Source organism: Nannobrachium achirus (assembly GCF_963921795.1).
Source record: "Nannobrachium achirus genome assembly, chromosome: 3".
In the NCBI taxonomy this organism is placed as follows: Eukaryota; Metazoa; Chordata; class Actinopteri; order Myctophiformes; family Myctophidae; genus Nannobrachium; species Nannobrachium achirus.
In genome coordinates this window covers 58,966,272-58,978,757 of record NC_137812.1, presented here as the reverse complement: position 1 = coordinate 58,978,757, position 12,486 = coordinate 58,966,272, and the positions used below count along the sequence as shown (strand labels likewise).

General features: G+C 41.5%; 1 long non-coding RNA gene across 1 annotated transcript in view; it reads right to left on the bottom strand.

Moving 5' to 3' along the window:
* The window catches only part of LOC308281328, a 106,489-nt gene that overhangs the window by 78,575 nt on the left and 15,428 nt on the right, over positions 1 to 12,486 (bottom strand). The gene's annotated exons all lie outside the window — the stretch shown is intronic.

Sequence of the window (12,486 nt, the reverse complement as noted above, 5' to 3'; positions counted from 1 at the left end):
GGGGGTGTCGATCTCAAAACGCATCGCAGTGCGGTGCAAATGTGAGCTTATAGATCTGCAAATGTCCACAACACACACACACACACACACACACACACACACACACACACACACACACACACACACACACACACACACACACACACACACACACACACACACACACACACACACACACACACACACACACAAAGGCTAACAGTGATGTCACTTGTGTTTGTGGCCTAATAGGCGCTTAGCCAGCCTTATAAACCACTTGCCTGCATGTGGTGTACGGTACATGGTAAAGGATGGGTTGTCAATAATAACAGTTATTAATACTCTAGAGCAGATGGCTCTCTTGTGGGCTCGCTTTAGCGAGCACACACTAGTTGTCCCCAATTTATATTTATTCCACTTTTTTGGCATCCTACTACTTCCACATTCTTTGACTTCATTCTTCAACTTGTTCAGCTTTACGCAATTATTGCTTGTACCTTTCTCTTTACACATTTTTATAATTTTGAGATTTTTGAAAGAAAAAAAAACTGTTTCACAGTGGATTCCTCTGGGAAGTTAATTCTGTCTTACCATTTATATTACTGCTTGGGCTTGAGCTGAATTGAAAGTCCGTCTGAGGAGGGACGTGTACATTTACTACTGTACATAATATACTTTGTGCGTGTTTTCAGCGAGCCCAGGCAGTTTATGCAGGAACTACTTCTCTAGTTGAAATTGGTTCCCATTGGCCGTGGTATATGAGGTACAGTAGGAGCTCATCAGAAAATGACTCCAGACAGTCTGTGATTGGTCGGTTGGCTGTCCAGTGCCCTAGTTTCTGTCTCTAGTGTCTATGGGGGACCATTTGTGAACTAATGCATGGACCAAGCTGTGAAATAGCATGCTAATGGTGCATAAAGCAAATGTAGGTGATGTCACCCTACTTTAACACTCACACACACAGACCAAACAACCCCCCCTCCACCCTGAAGACCAGGGTGGTCGTACAAAGACTCAGCCATTAGCTGTAACCTAAAACCACCATAAGATCATCAAAGGCTGAACAGATAGCCCATGACGGCCACATAGATACTCTGCCTGTGGGCATTCATGCAGGATTATGAATCATAGACAACTGAATGAATGAATGAATGAATGAATGAATGAATTAATTAATTAATTAATGGACAAATGAATGAAGATCACTTAGATCACTTTTGACAGTCTTTAACGTGGTATCCTTGAGACTAACTGAATTTCACGTTACTTTTACTTGTAATTGGTAATGTTGAAGTTGAACTGTGAATGAATGAATGAATGAATTGATTGATGGATATATACATGGTGTATGTATATATATATATATATATACTGTACAGCTTGTCATTCATGCATTAAAATTATTATGTCCGGTATTTTTATCAGATGTCCGGTAACTTTTAATCATGCCGGTCAGTTTAAAATCCTAGCGTGACCTGTGATAGCATTTTGTAAACCGTTGCACCCATATAAATGAAACACTGCTGTAGATGAATGGATGGATGGATGGGTGGATGGATGGATGGATGGATGACTAAATGAATGAGTGGATGTTGTAGGCGTCCTCCCACAGTGAGCAGCTGCAGGAAGGAGAGGACCTTCAGATGGACATTAGTGATGATGGGCATTTAACACCGTCCATTAGAGGAACAAGGGAGTGGGAGGGTGGAGCGACAGAGGGGAGCAGCAGGAAGAGAATAAAGGAGGAGATGGAGAGATGGAGAAGGGGACAAAAAGAGCAGCATATTTTGAGGTGGTATGGTGTGAGGCAGCTCTGGTCCATAGCGTTTAGAAGGAGTTCTCCTTAACGCTATGTCACCAATGATCCCTGCGCCCAGGAAAGGCTGCACACCCTCTCGTCTGTTGTAAAAATGAAAAATACAGTTTAGCTACTTACCAAAACAAATAGGCTTTAGGGAGTTGAACGCCTACTTTCCTTAGTGAGAACACTCTTGAGCCCCACACATCACGTCTAAAATACACTTTTTAGCAAGAAAAGAAAATATTTAACCGGAAGGCAAAATCTGGTCAATGGAATTTTCTATTGACAAGATCTGTAGAGGGCGGTGTGGAGTAGCTAAAAAGTCTGGTGAAATATTTTCTTTTCTGGCCAAAATGTGTATTTTAGATGTGAGGTGGGGGACTCTGAGCGTTCTCATTATTAAGTAAAGTAGGCTTTCAACATCTTAGAACCGTTTTTTTTAGGTGAGTAGCGAAAGTGTACTCACGTCTATGGACCAGGACTAGATGTGAGGGTGTGACGTGTGGAGCGAGCAGTGTGTGTGTGTGTGTGTGTGTGTGTGTGTGTGTGTGTGTGTGTGTGTGTGTGTGTGTGTGTGTGTGTGTGTGTGTGTGTGTGTGTGTGTGTGTGTGTGTGTGTGTGTGTGCGTGTGTGTATTTGGGGCGGGTGGAGCCAACAGGATGATACAGTCAGACAGTGATGTCTCCAGGGGCGCCTTGTGTCACAAGCACTTTGTCCCTCCATCTGTCAACATATCCCTCCTTCTCATCACTCCTTCATTCTCTACATCTTTCTCCTACATTCTACTCATTGTGACCCTTCTTTTTTTCCTCTCTCTTTACTTTCCTTTCTTCTGTCTCATCCTCACCTATACTCTCTCACCCCCGCCCCCTGCCCCTTCTCGTATCTCCCTTTTTCCATTTGGCTCCCTCTCTCTCTCTCTCTCTCTCATCTCTGCTTCTCAGGTTACAGTGGCACGAAGCCAGAGGGTTTGCTGGGATGTAGAACAGATCGAGCCATTAGCCCGTCATGGATGGCAGCATGGTGACCTGACAAGTGTTTCAGGACAGGTACATGCATTAACATATCACAGAAGAGCTATTGCATATGTAAGGGATAATTAATGATGAGCCTTGCGGTTATCAAAAAAAAAATACTTGCAAAGTGCTGTATTTTTCAATAACCACATGGCTTGGAGTTGGCCGCCTACCTGCTATAGTAAAATATTACTAGTATTTTGTTAATATGTTGAAGCAATATTCTTTTATACAGAAACCTTTATGCTCTTTTATGCACCATAGAAATAGAGGTAAATCTATGAATGGCACTATATCTGTGTCAACCTTGAAATAAATGTTACCTTACTCCAGCTGTATTATGAAATGGAAGGTTGCATTTGGGTTCTGATAGGCTTGGTCCCATTGTAAAATACTCTATCGGGCTCCGCTCCGCATTGTGCCTAACAAAAACTATCCTTAGCTGTTCTCAAATCACTGTTAACCATGGCCTCTTGAGGCTTATTGGTTATTACTTTAGTAACAACCCACCAACGAGTTGGTCAGCTGATAATAATCATCACATCTTTTATTAGTTAGGTTATCTGAAAATATTGCACACCTTCCAGCAATCAGAATCATGGCCATGGTATAAGGGTCAAGTGTTTACTGTTTCAATACACACTTGATTGACCCTTATTGTTACACATGCATAGAATACAGTTATAGTCAGTAAAGTCTTGTACTTCAACAATAACATAAGAAAAAGTAAAATTATAGTATAAAATTCATTAGCCATGCCCTCTTTTGAACTGTAATATAGGCTCTTTTCATTTCTGAAGTTGTACACTGAAAAAAAGCAACCCTTCCAATATAATATGATAATAAATCCAATCCACTCCAATCCCCAAATTATATTTCCCCTTTTTTGAATTTCTTACAGTAAGTGCTTGTGATTGACTTTATAGGCATAGTAGCTCTAGTGTCCCTGGATCGGCTGCAGTAGCAACTCGGTCCTCAACAGTGCTGCTGTGATCGTGCTGCAGCAATCCTTACTTGCAAAGCCTAATACTGGATAGATGAGAGACATGATGGATATTATGTATGTTGACAGAGTCTTGTGGTATACCCCTCAGGCTTCAGTGAATTTTATAAGAAGCCTACTTCTGATATGGTTAATTAATTAATATTATTATTATTATCATCATCATTATTATTACTAGACGGGTGCCCGACACACACACACACACACACACACACACACACACACACACACACACACACACACACACACACACACACACACACACACACACACACACACACACACACACACACAAACACACACACACACACACACACACACACACACACACACACACACACACACACACACACAAGCTAATGGGGCTGCAGCACCACTCAAAGATTAGGCCTTACTCAAGCACTCTTGTTCAGTCACTCACTTTGTCATTTTTTCATCTACCCCCCCCCCCCCCCCCCCACCCCCCCCACACACACACACACACACACACACACACCACCTCCCCATACGGTCTCTTTCCATTACGAACACTTCACAGTATTCACCAGGGCTCAAAATATTAGGAACATTTGCTCTTTCCCTGAAATAGACAGAGCAGGGTGAAAGACGTGAAAGCAATAATCGCTTATTATATCATCATGACATGTGTAATGGAGGACACAAGTGGCAGAGGAGTCCTTTGGAGATGGGCGATTGGGCGTGTATGAAACAAGTGGGCTGTAACTCAATCCGAGGAAGTGCATCAGTGTACAGGATCATTAAGAACGTCACACAACTTTTGCATCGTACTCTGAAGCACAGGCCCACGCTAATGTGTGTATGCACATGCACACGCTCACACCAGAATAATAGGATTATAACGTGTGTGTCTGTACTGCAGGTTGTGTCAGGGGAGTTAGCACGTCACTTCTGCTGAGCCAGATTAAAAGCTGCTCTATACTCACAGGACAACTGTCTGTCTGTCAACAAGGTCCATTCAAAAAGTCTACATTCGTTTGAGAATTCTTTATTTTTGTTGGTCGATGTTGACGCTTGTGTTGGCCTTATGATTCTAAAGAGTCTCCCTTTAAACTCTGTTTACTGAGACATACTTTCTCCTCTCTCTCTCTCTCTCTCTCTCTCTCTCTCTCTCTCTCTCTCTCTCTCTCTCTCTCTCTCTTCATGTGTTTCTCTTTCTCTGTATCCACGAGTTTCCTACGCCCCATAGTGCATTGCGCAAACGTCTGCACCAAGGTTCCGCCGCCGATTTACAAGCTCACAACGGGTTGCATCTGCGACGCGACGTGAGCTTGTATGTCTGCTGTTAAACCCGGAAGTTTGGTCCTGATAGTCTCCAGTAACTCCCGCGGAAACTTGTGGATAAATCCCCTCACATGCACTCATTCATTCACAAACACAAAGACGTGTACCTGTTCTCTGCCCTGTATATCAGGGCTCCATGCAGGTGCCGGTTACACTCCCACTCTGTTCTCTCTCCATTCAGCACTCTGCTGATGAAGACCAGCATGGTGCCTATCCATGGCCTGATGACACACACACACACACACACACACACACACACACACACACACACACACACACACACACACACACACACACACACACACACAATATAGGAAGTAACAGTTAGGCTGGATTATGTTACAGTATGTCTAGGTCATAAAATCAGAAGCAGAAATATGTGTAATATAACACCCGAGATTTGAACAAAAAGGCTCGAGCTAAAGCCAAAAATCGTCCGCTTACGTCAAGAGGGGATCCTTCTTGGCGAAGGAGGACATTAGGCTTTTTTGGCTTCAGTCTGACTGAGGCTACTCTGCCATAGTACTTATGCACACAATGTTATGTACACATATGCCTATAGATACATTACATGGAAATAGTTATTTATACATACTGCACAGTGTAGGCCTACGCATGCATGCACACTTTTAAAACATTTAGAAGTAGGAACCATGCGCACACAGCACCTTCAAGTACCTCAAAGTGTGCTACGACCATTGTATGACCTGATTATTGCTGCTAGAATGTTGATGAACCAAAACCAACTAATTGTACGTTTGCGTACTACGAGTACAAATACCGGTATGTGCAGGAGTTTGAACAGATCATCTGCATCGTATGGCAGTACTTTCATAAGATATATCCTTTCATGCTTTCTATTTTAATCTCAAACACTGAAACGAAAATGCACAGCGGTCAAACAAGAAGGGCAGCCACAGTCAGTCAAAAGGGATATGCAGTTAAATGCTGCTAGCTTGCTACCCAGACAGATGGAGCATGGTATCATCCGCATATTGTTCACCTTTTACAATGGCATACAGTGCACATGTTTTTTTTTCATCTGAAAGGGAGGGATAAATATTATGAAAGAGGTTGAACAACGTCTATTCGGTTTTTTTTATCAAAGGAGTCAGCTATCATTACAGCGAGAGAAAGACCAGAAGGAGTGAAAGCGATAGAGAGGCAAAGTGGTTGAGAGGGAAGGGGAGGAAATGGGTGACTGACAATTAATTTGAGAATGCACTATACAGAGCTTTTTGCTTCGGAAAGAAACGGCAGCGCCCAAAAAGAAGACATGAGAATAATGATGGAGCAAGCATGGAAGAAAACACGAGGATGGTCAACAGCAATGAGAACAAATGACATGATGGAAAGAGAGAGGATGGGGGAGAGAAACCTCCAAGTGGATGGAGACGGAAGACAACGGTGGAGAGGAAAAGGGACAGACAGACAGACATACAGTATAGCGCTCTGTGCTGCAGTTTGTGGTGCCCCACTCGCCCCTGCTCTGCTCCAAACACCATCCATATTTAATGACGCCCTTACAAAGCCCTAAGAATGGAACTCTGCTGAGAATTCTTCTGCCAAACCCCCCCCCCCCCCCCCCCCACACACACACACACACACACACACACACACACACCATTTCATTTTCTCTCAGTTCCCACAACTCTCTTAATGCCCATCACTTGCTTTAAGACTAATTTGTCTTGATCAATTATTTTTTTTTGTAATCAAGCTTGATTATTTGGTCAACCTTTCTTAAAAACCTTTCAGAGATGGCAGTAGGCTGCATGATCAGCTGATATACACACGCACACACAAATTTAGATACATGCAACTCAAATTTGTTTTGCTTCTTTCGTGTACAGTATGTTGTGCTTAAAGTCCCAGAGGTTGTGTATGTTTATTATGTGCTTGCAGTGTGTGTGTGTGTGTGTGTGCGTGTGTGTGTGCGTGCGTGCGTGCGTGTGTGCGTGTGTGCGTGCGTGTGTGTTAGAGTGCGTTAGAGTGCAGTCTGCATCAATAATGTAGCTAGATAATGCAGCCACTTCAGTCTACCAACAGCTACTTCCTAACAGGCATACGGACACAGGAAGAGAGGGTGAGCGAGAAAAGAGAAGGCAAGAGAATGAAATGTGAGCAAGGAAGCTGACTGATGCACCACATGGATGTGGTTTCCTGGCTGCAGATATTGTAAGATAGTATGTTGATCGCAGGCGTAGCCAGTCAACTTTAGAAATATGACTGACACTGTATTGGCATTGGTACAAAAGGGCAAACACTAAGCAAAGCAATGTAACCACTTAAGCCGCGTATTTTCAAGAATGGTGAAGATCTGTTGAGAAACATACACATTGTTAGAATGTCTTTCTTTCTTTTCTTTTTTTGGTAAATTCAAAGAAGAATCATTAATTGGATCCCGAAGGAACAATCAATTATACAGCAGCCATATAGATGTACAGTGTGACCCACCGCTCTAGGGTGCAACTATACTGTCACGTCATCCACAATTCTTAGGGAACTCTAGAAAGTCACAGGAACATAAATCAATTCATGGAGAGCCAGCTGCAAGATAGGAACATTAATTCTGTTCACTCTTCTTGTGGTACTGCTGCCAAACTGCAGTTTGGTACGTTGCTCTTAGTACATGCTGCAATGAATCGTGGGCCAGTTGAGAGGCAGGCATGGCTAAGGCCCAATGCATACTCCACCCTTATAGCTGGGGAGCCACTGGGCCAAAATGAGAGAGGACCTGTGATGTCATGACATACTCCAAATTTTTGTTTGTCCTATTAATTTGGTCAATAAGGTACACAGAATGAGAGGCCTGCTCTGCCGGAAATCCTGCGAAAAAAAGTTTCCCATTGACTTCACTATACTGGAAAAAAACACACCAAAAAAAGTAGCATTTGAGGGGTCAAACTAAGGGTTCTTCATGATTCTGAATCCATTGCAAGCATTTGTTTTGCATGAAAAACATTCCTTGGGCTAGATTTCAGCCTCTCAAACCTGTGAAAAGTGATGAGTCATCACTTTTCACCGTTATTTTGGTCCGTTTTCTAGCCCAAGGAATGTTTTTCATGCAAAACAAATGCTTGCAATGGATTCAGAATCATCAAGAATCCCTAGTTTGACCCCTCACATGCTACTTAAAGCATATTTTTTTTGGTGTGTTTCTTTCCTTTATATTGAAGTCGATGGAGTGAATATACAAATGGCCATAACTTTTTTTCGCAGGATTTCCGGCAGAGCAGGCCTCTCATTCTGTGGACCTTGATGACCAAATTAATAGAAAAAACAAAAATTAAAAGTATGTCATGACATCACAGGTAACATCCTATTCTTTGAGCTTTTGGGCCTGTGGCTCCCCGGCTATTAGAGTTGAGTTTAAATCGGTTCGGTTCGGGGTGTCACAACAGCTCGGCAGCAATGAACAGCCGACTTTATGACGGTACCCGTCCCCCCCAGAGGGAGCGTGTTGATTTTACGACATAACATTTGTTTGACGGCCCAGTAGTTCGAAGCTGGTGAATGTTAACCTGGTGAAAACCTAAGCCATAACCTCAGGAAAACTATGCCTGAACCTAACCCTAAAACCTAAGCCTAACCCTAACCCTTTGTCGAACTAATGAAACGTAGAAATAGCGAACCTCTGAATGATGTCATATTGTAGTTTGGACAGAGCTGAACCGATTTAAGCTCCAAAAGTGGAGTATGCAAGGGCCCTAAGGCAGTTGACAGTGCACTCAACTCCAACCCCTTTCTCATTCTTCTTATGGCCATGCTAAATGAGCGCATTGCGTTTAGCTACAGACAATGACTCATGGAGATTTGTTGTCCAAACAAAGTTCCTCCAAGTACTTCTGAAATTTTCTGAAAAGAAAGGAGTGTTGTTTTTATTGTATCACAGTCCACCGGGGCATGGCAAGCTGCAAAGCACATCTATCCCCATTTCTTTTTGTAGATTGTATTGATTAGCACAAACCTCTCTTTGCCTGAACAGTATGGCCTTTGTGCTTAAGAGTGGAAGCTGCTAATTGCGTAATACAAAAGCTACACAAGGACGTCAGTACCATACCAACCAAGTCATATCTTGGCAATCCGTCAAATAATGTCAAGACCTCGGCCCGCAACCTACGGTAGGTGTGATGTTTGACTCATCTTCGCATGACCTGATTTTGAGATTTAGAGGTGGAATGGGTCTGCTCAGGAAACTCTCAGAAATGTGCACTTTCATGACTTTTCCTTAACATACAAGCCAAGAGACATTTTGTAAATATTGAATGTTTCCTGAGCAATCTAATTATAATTTCTAAATCTCAAAAAAGGTCAAAATGACATCATGCGAGTGTTACAGTGCAGGTAACCAAAGTTGTTCTTTCAACTGAGAAACATTTCTAAAATTAAGTATTTTTTATCATTTGCAGACATTGAAAAGCGCTTTATAAATAAAGTGTATTATTATTATTCCACTTGATAATGACTTGTGTGTCTCTCGGCTAGATGGATGGCATGTACTGTAGCACTATTCTGTTCTACGTACACCTCTACTTGATCACTCATCAAATCGACTAGGCTCTCCACGCTGTCCTTTTCTATTAGTTTTTTTCTTCCACATCTCCAAAACCTCTGGTGGCCAAGATGATCTTCTCTTCCACAGCGATTCTATACAGAAAAAGGCGCAGCCTTGCTGCCACTGCTTATCAACTACAGTACCTCCTACTGGTACTGGTACTTGGTGTTCTACTGAGGTCTGCGAAAGCTTCTTCTGCTATTTTGTAGAGAAGATAGTAGGGGTGTAACGATACATTTTAATAGCGATTCGATACATATCACGATACATGGTTGACGATACGATACATGGACGATATTGGTTCATTCATGGCGATACGATTCGATTCAATGATTTAAAATCGATATAGTAACTATTTAGCAAAGAAATTAAATCTGTGTGAAAGGTGTGGATAGTGCAGGTTTTTAAGGTAAACATGTAGTATTTTGGATATAAATAAGTAAACACAGTGATTATCTGGCAAATACATGGACATTGTATATTGACAAACCTGCACCTTGACATGAACCCAGAGATTACACACATTTATCGATAGACCAGTTAGCTATATGGAAAGGAAAAGTAATTTGCACCTCCTTTTAATTTTTTCTTCTTAAAAATGCTAAATACAACGCACAAGTAGGTAGTATCGATACAATCGATTCTTTGCCCTGCCGATTCGATACGATACAAAATAAAACGAGACGATTCGATTTTAGCTGTTTTCATTTCGATATACTTCGATTTTTTAAGTTAAAAACGATATTTCGATACAGTTACTATATCGTTACACCCCTAGAAGATAGCCATCAGAGCCCATTTCCCACCCCCTGTTTTGGACCCCCCTACAACTGTTATTTGCACCCCTGTTTTTAATCATTTTAAACCTGTATCTTTTTTAGCTCTTAGTGAAATTGTCGCAAAAATGAAACCCTCATCCTGTCCCACAGACGCCATTCCCACCCATTTATTTAAGGACGTCTGGGTGGCTATTGGACCCACTGTCCACAAAATAATAAATAGTAGCCTTGCGACAGGGGTTGTACCCGCACATTTTAAAGAGGCAGTCATTACACCACTGATTAAAAAAGCAAATAACCTGGACACATCTGTCCTTTCAAATTACATACCCATTTCCAAATGTCCGTACATCTCAAAAATCCTGAAAACTGCACTTTTACAATTACATTCTTTTTTTATATGAAAATTATATTTTTGAAATGTTCCAATCCGGTTTTAAAGCTTTCCATAGCACTGAGTCTGCACTTCTTAAAGTTTTTAATGATCTTTTAATGACCACAGATAATGGTGATCCTGCGATCCTTTTACTCTTAGATTTAACGGCGGCTTTTGACACTTTGGACCACAAGATTTTTATATCTCGCCTAGAGCATTGTGTAGGAGTCAGGGACACCGCCCTTGACTGGTTTAAATTATATCTTTCCAATAGACATTTTTCTTTTAAACTTCACATCATCATCCGTCCCCCTGTCATCCGGAGTTCCCCAAGGCTCAATCCTTGGCCCTATCCTTTTCTCATTATACCTTCTTCCCCTAGGACACATTTTAAAAAGACATGGCATCTCCTATCACCTGTACGCTGATGATTCTCAAATATACCTGCCCCTCAAAAGATCTAGCAATAACCCCCTGTCCTCTCTCTTTGATTGTCTAAAAGCCATTAAAGCCTGGATGGCCCTAAACCTTTTAAATATAAATTAAGGAAAATGTGTTTGAACCAAGTGCCAGCTCCAATGCTCTCCCCCTAGACCTGGGTCCACTACAACCATATTTGGTACCCGTGGTCTCAAACCTGGGAGTAAAAATGGACAATGCTTTTAAATTAGATAAACAGATAAACGCTGTGGTTAGAGCTAGTTTTTATCATTTGAGACTTTTATCAAAAATTAAATCTGTTTTATCTTTTAAGGATCTAGAGCGAGTCATACATGCTTTTATCTCAACATGATTGGACTAGTGTAATGCTCTGTATGTGGGTGTAAACCAGGCCTCTATATCTAGATTGCAGCTAGTGGAACAGGCAAATACGACCACATCACTCCAGTCCTGGCCGCTCTCCACTGGCTTCCAGTTCATTTTAGAATACATTTTAAGATTTTATTGTTTACTTTTAAAGCATGGAATGGGCTGGCACCTCAGTACCTCTCTGAACTCCAAGAAGATTATGTCCCTTCTAGGGCCTTAAGATCTGCAACTCAGAAAAGACATATAGTGCCAAATACAAACTTAAAATCTCGAGGAGAAGGGCCTTCTCGGTTGCAGCCCCTACATTATGGAACGCGCTACCTCTCCATATTAAAATGGCCCCAACTGTTGAAACTTTTGAATGCCGCCTTAAGACCCATTTTTATACTTTAGCTTTCTCCAGCTGATTATCGCTTCTGCTTTTATTTGTTTTTATGGGTTTTATATTATTTTTATTATCTTACCTTATTTTATCTTGTATTATTTTATCTCCTGCTGATAGCCAATGTTTTTATTGCTGCTTTTATTGACTTTCTTGTGTTTTAACTTATTATTTTATTATATCAAAATGTTTACTATTCACTGACTACTTTTCCTGATTGTTTTATGTACCTTTATTGTGCAGCACTTTGGAAACCCTGTATTTAAAAATGTGCTATATAAATAAATTGGATTGGATTGGATTGATTGGATTGGTGTTGGCCCTGCTGCATCTCCATTCACTCCACATCTTTGGCTCTCTTGTTCCTTGATGGAGTTTGGGTGTTCATATTGTCAAAAACCATGAATCACAATTGAGTTTTTCCCTTCCCAGTAGCAGTGAAAAGATTCTATCGAGAACGCCTTCCTCAAGGCCATTGAA